We start from the raw sequence: 14,831 nt of genomic DNA on the forward strand, positions 1-14,831 counted from the left end.
TTTACAAAGTCTTGGAAGATGGCAGGGGCATTATAGAGCTCGAAAGGCATCAACAGAAACTCATAATTGCCGTCCCTGGTGTTAAATGCCATCTTCCATTCGTCCCCCTCACGGACACAAATCAGGTTGTAAGCACCCCGAAGATCAAGCTTAGTAAAAACCCTCGCTCCCCGCAACCTGTCAAATATTTTAGATATCAGGGGCGGAGGATACTTCTTAGTGGTGATGGCATTAAGACCCCTGTAATCAATGCATGGAGGTATTTGTCCATTCTTCTTCTGCACAAAAAAGAAACCCGCCCCTGCAGGTGAAACCGACTTCCTAATGAATTCTCTTGCCAGATTCTCCTGGATGTAATGAGTCATTTCCTCCATCTCCGGGAGAGATGGTGGATAGAATCAACCCCGGGGAGGCTCAACAGTAGGCAAGAGGTCAGTAGACAGTAATAGGAGCGGTCAGGCGGAAGGGTCTCTGCAGCACTCTTGGAGAACACGTCCGCATAGGGCCAATAGTGCTTGGGGAGAGTGGAAAGATCTGTGGGTACCTCTATAGTAGCAACCTGAACACATTCCCTCAGACATCTGCCCTCACAGGATTCCCTCCATCCCAAAATTTTCCCTGTGGACCACTCTATATGAGGGGAGTGATAGCGCAACCAGGGTATCCCCAACAGGACTTCATCAATTTCCTGATGGGACGGTGACATCAAAAGGGTAAATGGGATGGTTTGATGTGTTATCTATGAGGGCAGTGTCAACCTGTTTATCACTCGTATGGTCACTGGTTTGGCGAGCATCACCAGGGGTATAGCGTGCCATTGGGCGAAGGAAGATGACATGAGGTTGCCCTCTACCCCGGAATCCACGCAAAGCTCTACCATACGAGTGGCTGGGCCAATGGTTATTGTCCCCTTGAATGAGGAAAACGCCGCTGTGTCTAGTGAACCACCTCCTACGGTCACTAAAAAGGGATGTTTTCCTTACCACTGAGGACATCTGGGGCAAGATGTCCTGACTAGGGTTGAGCGAAATGGATCGGACATTTTCAAAAATCGCCAACTTTCGGCAAAGTCGGGTTTCATGAAACCTGACCCGATCCCAGCGTGGGATCGGTCATGCGATCTTCACGCCAAAGTCGCATTTCGTATGACACTTTCAGTGCCATTTCTCAGCCAATGAAGGTGGACGCAGAGTGTGGGCAGTGTGATAACATGGGTCTCGGTCACCACCATCTTAGAGAAGGGCATGACAGTGATTGGCTTGCTTTCTGCAGCGTCACAGGGGATATATAGGGGCTATCCCCTGTGGACCCTGCATCCACCACATTAACCCAGTGCGCCATGATAGACATGTAACATCATCCGGCCATGCTTACTGGTCCATGCATCTGTTGTGAGGTGCACCTTTCCACTGACTGGTTGCCTCAGTGCATGGACAATGCGGTCTTTGTCATGCTGGTGGAGGGCTGGGATGGCTTTTCTCGCAAAGAAGTGTCGACTGGGTAGGTCATAGTGTGGTACTGCATAGGTACTGCTTTCAACCAACCGGTAGGGCATCATCTCTAACGAGGTTAGTCTAGCAATGTGTACGCGCATGAGAGGATGAGTACTTCCTTTTCCTAATGAGAGTCTCTTGTAGGGTGAGCTGGACTGGAGAGCTGCATATGGTGGAACTAGCGGGGGTGGTGGTGGACATGGCAGATTGTGATTTCCTGACTGCTTTGGCCTTGTGACGATATCTTCACATTTGCTGCTGGTGGTGTCCTAACCGGTGGGCTTACAGTGAGGGAAGCAATGTAGCATTGCTGACTACCTTCATTCTGAGCGGGTGCACCAATGGTACGGGACGTTTGGTAGTTAGTCCAGGTTTGCAAGTGCATGCTGGTTAAATGTCTACACATGCACTTTGTATTTAAATTTTGGAGATTATTCCCCTCTGCTAAAGGTCTTTGAGCATTTCTTACAGATAACTTTTGACTGATCATTCGGATCTTGGTTAAAAAATTGCCGCACTGCACTCTTCCTACTATGGATAACATTTTCAGGCATTGCACGCTGTGCTACTTTCACCGGATGGCCACGCTGTTCTAAAACTGTTTTTGTTTTTGACAAACGTGTTTGGCCTTTTACGGGCCTGCCAGATGACAGCTGTTGTGATGTAGATGGCAGCTGCGGATCATCCTCCTCCGCATATGAGCTACTGGCAGCGGCACCCTCTTCCTCCAATGGCTGCCAATCTGGGTCAACAACTGGGTCATCTATCACCTCTTCAATGTCTTGTGCACCTTCCTCTGTGTCACCATGTAAGGTGCTATAGCATTCGGGACGGGGCACCATAGTCTCATCAGGGTTAGATTCAGGCTCAGTACACTGCGAGGGCAACGTAGTGATCTGAGTCAATGTAACAGCATAATAATCTAGCTGTCGCTGTGCATCTGTGCACTCAATGTCCGATTCATCTTGTAATGGCCTGTTAACAATTTCACTTTCTAACCCAGGCACGGTATGTGTAAAGAACTCCATGGAGTAAACTGTAGTGTCGCCTGCCGCATCCTTCACTTTTGGTATGGGTGAAGGACACAAGGAAGCGACTTGTTCCTGACCGGGAGCATCCACTGATGACTCGCTGTTTTTATATTTCGAACTTTCGTAAGAGGAAGCGAAAGAGCTAGAAGCTGAGTCAGCAAGGAAAGCCAAAACTTTTTCCTGCTGCTCTGGCTTTAAAAGCGGTTTTCCTAATCCCAGATAAGGGAGCCTTCGAGACCTTGTGTAGCCAGACGATGACGCTGGCTCAACACCTCGAGCCTTAGGTGCTATTTTGCTTTTCCCACTACCCCCAGATGCTCCACCACCACCACCATCATTACCAGCTGGCAAGGACCGCCCACAGCCTCTTCCACCAGACATCCTCATTTTTGGGAAAATGTAACCAAAATAACAACCATTATATGGTAGTGTAAAACAAGGTAGAAGGTGTATATAAACTTGTTGAGAATTTAAATCTCCCTTTATTTGGGGGGAGACTGCACCAAAACTCAGGCCCAGTGTATTACACTACACAATGTAAGTGGCAGAACGTGGCTGGAAGATATACCACAAACTAACAGGACTCTAGTATATCCACTTTGTGGGAATTTGAATCTCCCTTTTTTTGGGGGGAGACTGAACCCAAACTCAGGCCCAGTGTATAAAACAATGCAATGTGAGTGGCAGCAAGTGACTGGCTGATATACCACAAACTAAGAGGACTGAGGTATATCCACTTTGTGAGAATTTCAATCTCACTTTTTTGAGGGGAGACTGAACCCAAACTCTGCCCCAGTGTATAAAACAACGTAATGTTAGTGGAAGCAAGTGGCTGGCTGATACACTACAAACTAAGAGGACTGAGGTATATCCACTTTGAGAGAATTTCAATCTTACTTTTTTTTTGGAAACAGGACCCAAACTCAGGCCCAGTGTATTTTACAACACAATGTAAGTGGCAGAACATGACTGATACACCACAAACTAACATAACTGATGTATATCCACTTTGTGAGAATTTGAATCTCCCTTTTTTGGAGGGGAGACTGAACCAAAACTCAGGCCCAGTGTATAACACAACGCAATGTAAGTGGCAGCAAGTGGCTGGCTGATATCTGAAAAATACAAGGACTGTAGTACAATTTCAATCTCCCTACAATGATCTCAGGACAAGTATGGCAGCAACAAAAAGGACTGCTGCACACAAAAGTGTGGACAAATAAAGAAGATAACTGTGCAAAAAGGAGCAACAGGATTTTTGCTTTTAAAAAAGCAGTTGGTTTGCACAGCGGTGCAGGCAGCAATGCAGCTATCAGGCAGCCTTATAACCTACAGAGCTGATACACTAAGATATAGCCTCCACTGTCCCTGCAAAAAAAAGGTGGTGTTGGACAGTGGAAATCGCTAAGCACAAGCAGTTTGGGGGTTAATCTTCCCTCCCTAACTATAGCCCTTCTTCTGACGAAGCAGCAGCAACCTCTCCCTATGCTAAGATCAGCAGAAGTAAGATGGCGGTCGGCGGGAACGCCCCTTTATAGCCCCTGTGGCGCCACATAAAGCAAGCCAATCACTGTCATGCCCTTCTCTAAGATGGTGGGAACCGAGACCTATGTCATCATGCTGCCCACACTCTGCGTCCTCCTTCATTGGCTGAGAAATGGCGCTGAACGTGTCATACGAAACGTGACTTTGGCACGAAGATCGCCGACCGCATGGCCGATCCCACACTAGGATCGGGTCGGGTTTTTCTTACCTTATTACCCCTGGTGTCTCCTGTATTAGATCAGATAGACAGGGTGGACAGCAGTGTCAGCAACCTCTTCTTCCCTTGCAAACTGTGGTCTCTTTATTCTAGTGCCGAGAAGGCACAGGGACGACATAATTCCCGATCTAAAGTTGTTGGCACTGCTAAGTTTTGGGCATTTCCAGAAAGTTCTTTGGAAGCTGAGAATTAAAAGTTTATATTTTAGTCATTGAATTTTTGATATTAAGCATGAGGTACAATATAAATGAAAGTTTCAGGAGTTCTTTATTTGCGTAGTTATCAACGTTACATGACTGTGATATTTTGGGCTCCAGAGATCATTACAATAATGATTGTTTTTCGACTGCTTATTTAAGAAATCACATCCTTATTATTCCCCCTGGTGCCATCCTGGGGATATTATTGTTATAATATATGAAGTATAAAAAGTGAAGAAAATGGGACTGGTGGCCTTATGTCTGCCTCATTTGTACTGAGAAAAGATCACTGAGATGAATATGTTGCTGTTGCATACTACCTGAGATTTGTCTACCATTCCTGGCAGAAGCATTTTAGAGACCTTCATGAATCAGAGCCACAAAATGATGACTTAATTGTACTTATATATCCATATTATACAGCTCTTGTGCGGCATTATAGTGGGTCTTCTGGGTAAGAAAAACATGGAATGATCGGATCATTAAAGTGTACTGATCATTAATGGAGTAATCCATCTAAGGAACAGTTCATGTCCATTACTTCTTGTAATTGTTAATGCCTCATGGTCCAAGTCATCATATGCCTTTTTTATTTCACTGTTCTCTTTTTATCTTGAAATTTTTGTTGCAGTTTTTTTGTGAGAAATTCTTTAATTTAATTTAATATGCAATTTATAAATTTCGTCAAAAATATTTTTTCGTTAGTTTTGTATGCAACTTGTAAACTCAAACACTGGTATTTTCAAAAAATGTAGCAAACGATTTTCAAAACATCTGGCCCATATAAAACCAGTCCAAGGAGGGACTAAATTAAATTTGATCAAAAATTTAATGACTTTTTAAAAGTTGTAAATTGTGAATCAGGCAAAAACATTTCTATAACCTCGAAGAGTTTTCCTCAACTCCGGTCCTCAAGAGCCACCAATAGGTCATGTTTTTAGGAATTCATTTGTGTTGCTCAGAAAAGCTTCTCTGCAAATCCAATTTACCTGGGAAATTTGCATAGGTGGGTGACTTTGAATTTTGCCTAATCCACACATGTCTAGTCATCAATCTTTAAGTTTCCAAGAACACGTTATATTGTATGAAATTATAATATTAGGATTGCAGCCATTTTTGGGGACTTAAAAGCCATCGAACGTTAACCAACTTGATATTCTAGTTCTCTCCTTACTGCTCATGTCTCTGACCCCTTTGCTCCTCATTGTAACCTGTCTGGGCCCTGACACATCATCTTCTTATTTCGGCTGCATGTACTAATATCCTTGGACCTTTCACACTGAGCTGGAACGTCCGGCTCTGATGAGGCCTGGTATGGTTCTGGGAATGTATGCGTAAAGTCAGGACGAACGATGAGATTCTATTACTTTTTTATCTTTGTGCAGAATCCTCCCAGGCTTCAGTTGGATTTCCCTGCTCATGTGTTAGAGCCCTGAGGATTGTAGCACTCTCTACAGGAGCAGAAAATGCAACAAGGACAGGACGGGTGACAGTGAGGAAAGAAGGGACTGTAGAGGTGAGTATAAGAATTTATTTTTTATTTTTTACGTATTACTTCTATTATGTTCTGCGATCTAGAGACCCTAGAGTATTAAAAGGGAAATTAAACACAAATAATATCTCAAATAATGGAAATTCCTTAGAAAATCCTTGCAAAAAAGCAAAATCACGTTTTATTGATTTAATCATCTTTAGTCATCAATGTCTAAGTGTCCGATAACCTTGTTTATTATTTATGAAAGTATAAAATTAGATGATTTATTAAGTTCTCTTACTTTATATGAAATAGGAGGAATATTTCATGATACCTAAATTACTGTATACGTGGCAACAATTCCCTCATGAGTTCGATCGCAGTATCAACCAAGTTTCACACGGTCACACAGCCACTCGGTAACTGACTTTCAATAATACGAGTTGCGGACTGCCGTAGTCTTATGGCACAATACTCCGAGGGTCATCTCCACGTGAGGCTTATCAGCATCAATAATCTGTGTATGAGGCATTATTCTACATATAGATTATTGTGATCTTTTAATGTTTTCATTATTTACATAATTCAATTTCTTACAAGAAATAGACTTCAATCAGTTTCTCTTGTTTTCAGTGTGTTCACTAAAAATGTGTGACGTCAACCAGACTGAAGTCACAGAGTTCCTGCTCCTTGGATTTACAGGTCTATATGAATACAAATTTCTGCTCTTCATCATTTTCTTCTTCTGTTACCTGATAATACTGGCTGGAAACCTCCTTATTATAGTGTTGGTGTCCACCAATCACAACCTCAAAATCCCAATGTTCTACTTTCTCAAGCATCTAGCTGTAGCCGATATCCTTTCCACTACGACCATTATGCCCATGATGTTAAATATAATTCTATATGACATGAAGGATGTGCCAGTGAGGATCTGTATCTTCCAGCTCCATATGGTCTTCATATTTGGTTTTAACCCAATGATACTGCTCACTATAATGTCTTATGATCGGTACTTGGCCATTTGCAGCCCGATGCGCTACAATTCTATAATGCAACCTCATGTTTGCTTCAAGATGGTTCTTGGCTCCTGGTTTTTTAACTTTGTCCTTTCCTTTGAGATAATTTTGGTTTGGCAGTTGGAGTTTTGTGGTAACAACACAATAGACCACTTCTTCTGTGACATTGAGATACTTCTTGAATTGACGACCTCTGACATTTACCTCTTCACTTTGGTTAACTTTGTATTATCCGTCATTGACGGTATCATCCCTTTTGCTTTCATTCTTATCAGCTATTTGAGTATTTTCTTCATCATAATGACCCTTTCATCCACCAGTGGCTTGTCAAAAGCCTTCTCCACATGTGGCTCCCATCTCATCACTGTATGCATCTACTATGGAACTCTCTTCATAATTTACATGCCAACATCCAATGACAGATCAATGAGCGCAAACAAGTTTTTATCTCTGCTGTACATTGTGGTGTCTCCAATGATGAATCCAATCATTTACAGTCTGAGGAATCAGGAGATCAGGAGAGCTCTTCAACAAATGTTTAGAAAATGTTGAGGATATACTTAAATGTAGCACACGTATTTATGAGACTATCTTAGCTGATTACTGTATCTCCAGATGGGGAATTATAGATTTGTATTCTGGATTTTCTTGACAGAATAGTCACAGTAAGTCATGGATGAGATGATTCAATGACAACATTTTTTTCAGTACATGTCATTTTTTTTACGCAATTCCTCTATATATCTTTTTTTTGAAAGAATCACTCCTCCTCCCATCAAAGTTTTTATTCCCTTATAATATTGCAATATGCCTATTATTTGGCACTGTGTACTTACAATTGCTCATTTTGCCCTTCTACCCAATTAATTATTTTATTTTCCTTTATCTCTATGAAATCACTTGACTAAAAACTGATGAGCTGAATCCTTCCAACTTTTATACAGAAATTGTTTGTCAATTTTCCCTTTATAAATCATAAGTCACTTCAAAAGTCCCTGTCAGGAGGAGGGAGCAGCTGGGTTAGGAGTTAAAGAGGGGAAGGATTTTTACAGGGAAAAGAAACTTCCTATTTCTACATGGAGCAGAAAAAAGGAGAAGAATTAGCTGGGTAGAAAGGAAAAATGAACAATTGTACACATACAGTGCTGGATAATATGATAATTGCAATATATTAAGAGGATAAAATCTTTGTTGGGAAGAGGAGTGCTTCTATAACCTTGTTCATTGCTACATAAGTGAATGGTATTTATTGAAATTATAGATTGTTACATAAATCAAAATATCATAGAATAGAATGTTAGAGTTGAAGGGGACCTCCGGGGTCATTGTGTCCTACCCCTTGCTCATTGCAGGGGTCACTAAACCATCTCTGTTCTGTCCAAACTCTGTTTGAAGACTTCCATTTCAGGAGAACTCACCACCTCTCATGGCAGCCTGTTTCACTGATTGATCACCCTCACTTTCAAAAAGTTTGTTTTTTCTAATATCTAAACGGTATCTTCTCCCTCTCAGTTTTATTCCATTGCTTCTCAAGTTTCCATGTGCAAATAATAGTAATGATGATCCCTCTACACTGTGACAGCCTTTCAGATATTTGTAGGCAGCAGTTAAGTCTGTTCTAAGCCTTCATTTTTTCAAGCTAAACATTCCCAGATCCTTTCACCGTTCCTTGTAGGATCTACTTTGCAGACCGTTCAGCATCCTTATAGCTGTTCCTTTACCTTACTCCCGTTTTTCAATGTCTTTTTTAAATGTGTTGTCCAGAACTGGACACAGTATTCCAGATGAGTCCTGACTAGTGTTGAGCATTCCGATGCTGCAAGTATCGGGTATCGGCCAATACTTGCTGTATCGGAATTCCGATACCGGGATTCCGATACTCTTGTGGTATCGGATATCGGGTATCGCAACAACATTAATGTTAAAATGTGTAAAAGAGAGAATTAAAATAAAAAATATCGCTATCCTCACCTCTCCGACGCAGCCGGGACTTCAGCGAGGGAACCGGCAGCGTTGTTTGTTTAAAATTCGCGCTATTACTTGGTTACGTGAATTCCCGGCTTGTGATTGGTCAGGTCGGCCATGTTGCCGGGACGCGGACCAATCACAGCAAGCCGTGACGAAATTACGTCACGGCTTGCTGTGATTGGTCCGCGTCCCGGCAATATGGCCGCCCTGACCAATCACAAGCCGTGACGTCACGGGAGGCTGGACACGCGCCCATTTTAAAATGAGCGCGTCCAGCCTCCCGGCTTGTGATTGGTTGACCGCGGCGCAACCAATCACAAGCCGTGACGTCACGGGAGGCTGGACACGCGCCCATTTTAAAATGAGCGCGTCCAGCCTCCCGGCTTGTGATTGGTTGACCGCGGCGCAACCAATCACAAGCCGTGACGTCACGGGAGGCTGGACACGCGCCCATTTTAAAATGAGCGCGTCCAGCCTCCCGGCTTGTGATTGGTTGACCGCGGCGCAACCAATCACAAGCCGTGACGTCACGGGAGGCTGGACACGCGCCCATTTTAAAATGAGCGCGTGTCCAGCCTCCCGTGACGTCACGGCTTGTGATTGGTCAGGGCGGCCATATTGCCGGGACGCGGACCAATCACAGCAAGCCGTGACGTAATTTCGTCACGGCTTGCTGTGATTGGTCCGCGTCCCGGCAACATGGCCGACCTGACCAATCACAAGCCGGGAATTCACGTAACCAAGTAATAGCGCGAATTTTAAACAAACAACGCTGCCGGTTCCCTCGCTGAAGTCCCGGCTGCGTCGGAGAGGTGAGTATAGCGATATTTTTTATTTTAATTCTTTCTTTTACACATTTATATGGTTCCCAGGGCCTGAAGGAGAGTTTCCTCTCCTTCAGACCCTGGGAACCATCAGGAATACCGTCCGATACATGAGTCCCATTGACTTGTATTGGTATCGGGTATCGGTATCGGATTGGATCCGATATTTTGCCGGTATCGGCCGATACTTTCCGATACCGATACTTTCAAGTATCGGACGGTATCGCTCAACACTAGTCCTGACCAAGGAGGAGTAGAGGAGGATAATTACTTCACATGATCTAGACTCTATGCTTCTCTTAATACATCCTAGAACTGTGTTTGCCTTTTTTGCTGCTGCATCACACTGGTGACTCATGTGCAGCCTGTAATCTATTAGTATACCCAAGTCTTTTTTCACACGTGCTGTTGCTTAGTTCTAATTATGTCATTTTCGTTTTTCTTTCCTAGATGTAGAATCTCTCTGTTATATACAATTCTATAAGTTGCTACACAGTGTTCAAACTTATCTAGATCCTTCTAAATAATAAGTAATAATAAACTTTTATACTAATGGAAGCCACATATTCTATAGTGTCACAAGTCCATTGTTTTATGCAGTTGGAAATGACATTTAGTATTATAAGGCTGCTTCCTCCTATGTACAGATCAGTAATCAATGATAATCTAAGAACTAAAGTGACTTACTGCCCTGATTGGGGTTTTCTTCATTCCCAACATCTCTGTAATGCACATCTCCTGGCAGGAACAGAATTGTGTGTTACAAACGTCGACTGCTTGATCAAATGAGTGTACTGACAGCAACTCCTAGATCACCATAAAGATAATATATCTGTGTGACAAGTGACAGCCATCTATGACTACAGTCATGGCCAAAAGTATTCACACCCCTGCAATTCTGTCAGATAATACTCATTTTCTTCCTGAAAATGATTGCAAACACAAATTCTTTGGTATTATTATCTTCATTTAATTTGTCTTAAATGAAAAAACACAAAAGAAAATGAAGCAAAACGCAAAACATTGATCATTTCACACAAAACTCCAAAAATGGGCCAGACAAAAGTATTGGCACCCTCAGCCTAATACTTGGTTGCACAACCTTTAGCCAAAATAACTGCGACCAACCACTTCCGGTAACCATCAATGAGTTTCTTACAATGCTCTGCTGGAATTTTAGACCATTCTTCTTCGGCAAACTGCTCCAAGTCCCTGATATTTGAAGGGTGCCTTCTCCAAACTGCCTTTTCTCCTGTAAACTCAATGTTGATGCCTTTGCCCAAAAAGCTCTACTTTTGTCTCATCTGACCAGAGAACATTCTTCCAAAACATTTTAGGCTTTTTCAGGTAAGTTTTGGCAAACTCCAGCCTGGCTTTTTTATGTCTCGGGGTAAGATTGAGTTTACAGGAGAAAAAAGAGGCATTCAAAGAAAAGAACACGGTCCCTACAGTCAAACATGGCAGAGGTTCCCTGATGTTTTGGGGTTGCTTTGCTGCCTCTGGCACTGGACTGCTTGACTGTGTGCATGGCATTATGAAGTCTGAAGATTACCAACAAATTTTGCAGCATGATGTAGGGCCCAGTGTGAGAAATTTGTTTCTCCCTCAGAGGTCATGGGTCTTCCAGCAGGACAATGACCCAAAAAACACTTCAAAAAACACTAGAAAATGGTTTGAGAGAAAGCACTGGAGACTTCTAAGGTGGCCAGCAATGAGTCCAGACCTGAATCCCATAGAATACCTGTGGAGAGATCTAAAAATAGCAGTTTGGAGAAGGCACCCTTCAAATATCAGGGACCTGGAGCAGTTTGCCAAAGAAGAATGGTCTAAAATTCCAGCAGAGCATTGTAAGAAACTCATTGATGGTTACCGGAAGCGGTTGGTCGCAGTTATTTTGGCTAAAGGTTGTGCAACCAAGTATTAGGCTGAGGGTGCCAATACTTTTGTCTGGCCCATTTTTGGAGTTTTGTGTGAAATGATCAATGTTTTGCTTTTTGCTTCATTTTCTTTTGTGTTTTTTCATTTAAGACAAATTAAATGAAGATAATAATACCAAAGAATTTGTGTTTGCAATCATTTTCAGGAAGAAACAGAGAATTATCTGACAGAATTGCAGGGGTGTGAATACTTTTGGCCATGACTGTATGTTTTTTAATTATTATTTGGGAACAAGAAGCTTGATATTACCACATAGCATATTACAACAAAAATATATTTTATGTCCCATCTATTTACCCAGGACCGAGACAGTATTCTGCTAACATGCATCTAACAAGTCAAAGATATGAAATATGAACTGTGTGTTCCTAGGCCAACCTATCCCTGAGAAATTGTCATATAACTGCTCTTTTCTAAGTTATTTTTTCTGTATTGTGATATCTTTATCATTTTAAGAAATTTTTCACCTTTATGTGTGATAAGTCTGTAAATTATATTGGTAATCCCTAAAAGAGCATAAGTCCCACTAGAGAACAGTAATAACACTTCTATAAAAGACCAATACTTAACTTTAAAGTATGCAATATTAAAAAAATATCTAAAAATGTAATTTATAATGGTTCAAGAATAAAAAATACTCTCAGTTGTTGAATTGCATATTGTATGTACAGTGGATAAGGCTAAGATCCCTTTAAATTTGTCACTCTTTGTTTCATTGCAGCCATTTGGTAAATTCAAAAAAAGTTAATTTGTGTCATTTCTCACAGATCACATAAATGTGTGCTAAAAATTCTGCCATTTTTGGCCTCAATTTAAATTTTCTTGCAGTGTGTTAGTGACATTATTGACACCAGTTTACTATAAAAAAAATAATTAATTACCTACACACAAGTTATTTAAAACTGTGGTTTGTCCGTCACATGGATCACATAAACGTGAGCTCAAAATTCTGCCATTTCTGGCATCCATTTAAATTTTGTTGCGGTGTATTAGAGAAGTTATTGACACCAATTTGCTATAAAAATAGTTACCTACAGGCCAGCTATTTAAAACTGTGGTTTTCCGTCACACGAATCACATATAAGTTTGCTCCAAATTCAGCCATTTGTCGTGAATATGGAAAACATTGTCCTCCATTTAAAATGGACAAGGCACGTGGCAAGAGAAGGGGAATTGGACATGATGGAGATGGTGCATGCAGAGGCTGAGGCCATGGGCAAGCTGAAATTGTGCCACAACAAACAGCCACATCTTCTCACCCCACTTTCCTGTCCAAATTACTAGGGGACCTCAGAACACCGCTATTGAACCCAGAGCAGTGTCAAAAGGTTGTTGGCTGGATAGCGAATAATGCTTCCAGTCACTTTGCCACCACCACCACCCTGTCTTGCATACAGTCAAGTCAGAGTAGCTGTGAGTCTGGACCACATATTCCACACCCTGATCGTCCTTCCTCTCACCATGCCGAGTGCCAGAAGACAGCGGATCCTACTTTTGAACATTCCAAAGAGTTATTCACTTTTCCATTTATAGATTCGGGCCTCTCGCTGGGTCCACTTGAAGCAGGGCAAGATGAGACTGCATGCAGAGATGCCCAAATATTTGAGCAGCCACGGTCACACAAAGGCAACAGAGGGAACATGCCACAAGAGGTGGGCGATGATGAGACACGATTGCCAGAAAGTCAGGAGGAGGACCAGGGTGTTGAAGTGGAAGATGAGGTCATGGATGACATAGTAACTGAACCAACCTGGCAGGAGAACAGAGGACAGCAGCATACAGGGGAAGGGAGGCATAGCAACCCAACAAGCAGGAAGAAACAGTGTGGTTGCCGCAGACAAAAGTCAGGCAACCATTCCTTGTAAAACCAACATGATGAAACTTGTCAGTACAAATGTTATGTCTTCCTGAGTCTGTTTGTTTTAAGACTGCCGATAACCCCAAACAGGCCATTTTCACCACCTGCCATGCCCGCTTCAGCAGAGGTAGCAAAACTACCAGCATGACCACAACCAGCATGATCAGCCGCATGGCAGCAAAGCACCCAACTTTGTGGGCCGAACCCCAGGCTCCAGGAACAGTGTCTGCAGGTGACACCACTGCTTCATCCACTGTTATGCATGGAAGCCAGTCTCCTGTCCATGGTGCCTGCAAAGATGCCTCCTGCCCTGCACCTGTTGTTGCACACACTTAACTAGCACCATCATCAAGCACGTCTAAGTCCTTTTTCCCAGTGCAGCTTTCAGTTGAACATAACCCAGTCCTTGGAATGCAAGCACAAATAAGCAGCCAACGCCCCACAGGCAACAGTACTATATTCACACATTTCTCATCAGCTTGCGCTCAAAATGTTGCCTTTTAAGCTCATGGAGATGGAAGCTTTCTGCAACCTGATGGCCACGGCAGTCAATCAGTCCACAGCTGCCACTATTTCTCCCAGTGTGCCATCCTGGCATCACACAAGCACGTGTCCCACAACATTAGCTGTGCCCTCAACAATGCAGTTACTGGGAAAGTCCACATAACCACAGACACGTGGAGAAGTGCTTGTGGGCCGGGGTAGTACATCTTGCTGACAGCACACTGGGTTAACATAGTGGAAACAGGGACCCAGTCAGACCTTGGGATGAAACAAGTTCTGCGACACTGAGGATTGCGGGACCTAGGTCAATCAGGGTTGCCCTCACAGTGTACAGCTCCTGCACCGCCTCCTCGTTAGCCGCCATCTCCAAAATGACCACATCAATCACAAGATGGAAGCACTGCAGCACTGCCGCAGCCAAGCGGCAACAGGCTGTGCTGAAGCTAATATGCTTAGGTGACAAACCGCACAATGCTGAAGCATTACGGACAGTTCTGAAAAAGTAAGCAGATCTGTGGCTGACACTGCTGAACCTACAGCCAAGCATGGTTGTGTGTGACAATGGTTGGAACCTGGTGGCTGCTCTTAGGCGAGGTGAGCTCACACACATACCATGCCTGGCCAATGTGCTTAACCTCGTTGTTCAATGGTTTCTCAAAAGCTACCCGGAGCTTGTGGAAATATGCCACCTGTGTGCCCATTTTAGAACATCAGGTACAGTTTCCACAGCCCTTGCTGTGCTTCAGCAGCGTTTGCAGCT

Source organism: Ranitomeya variabilis, chromosome 5 (assembly GCF_051348905.1).
Source record: "Ranitomeya variabilis isolate aRanVar5 chromosome 5, aRanVar5.hap1, whole genome shotgun sequence".
NCBI classification, from domain to species: Eukaryota; Metazoa; Chordata; class Amphibia; order Anura; family Dendrobatidae; genus Ranitomeya; species Ranitomeya variabilis.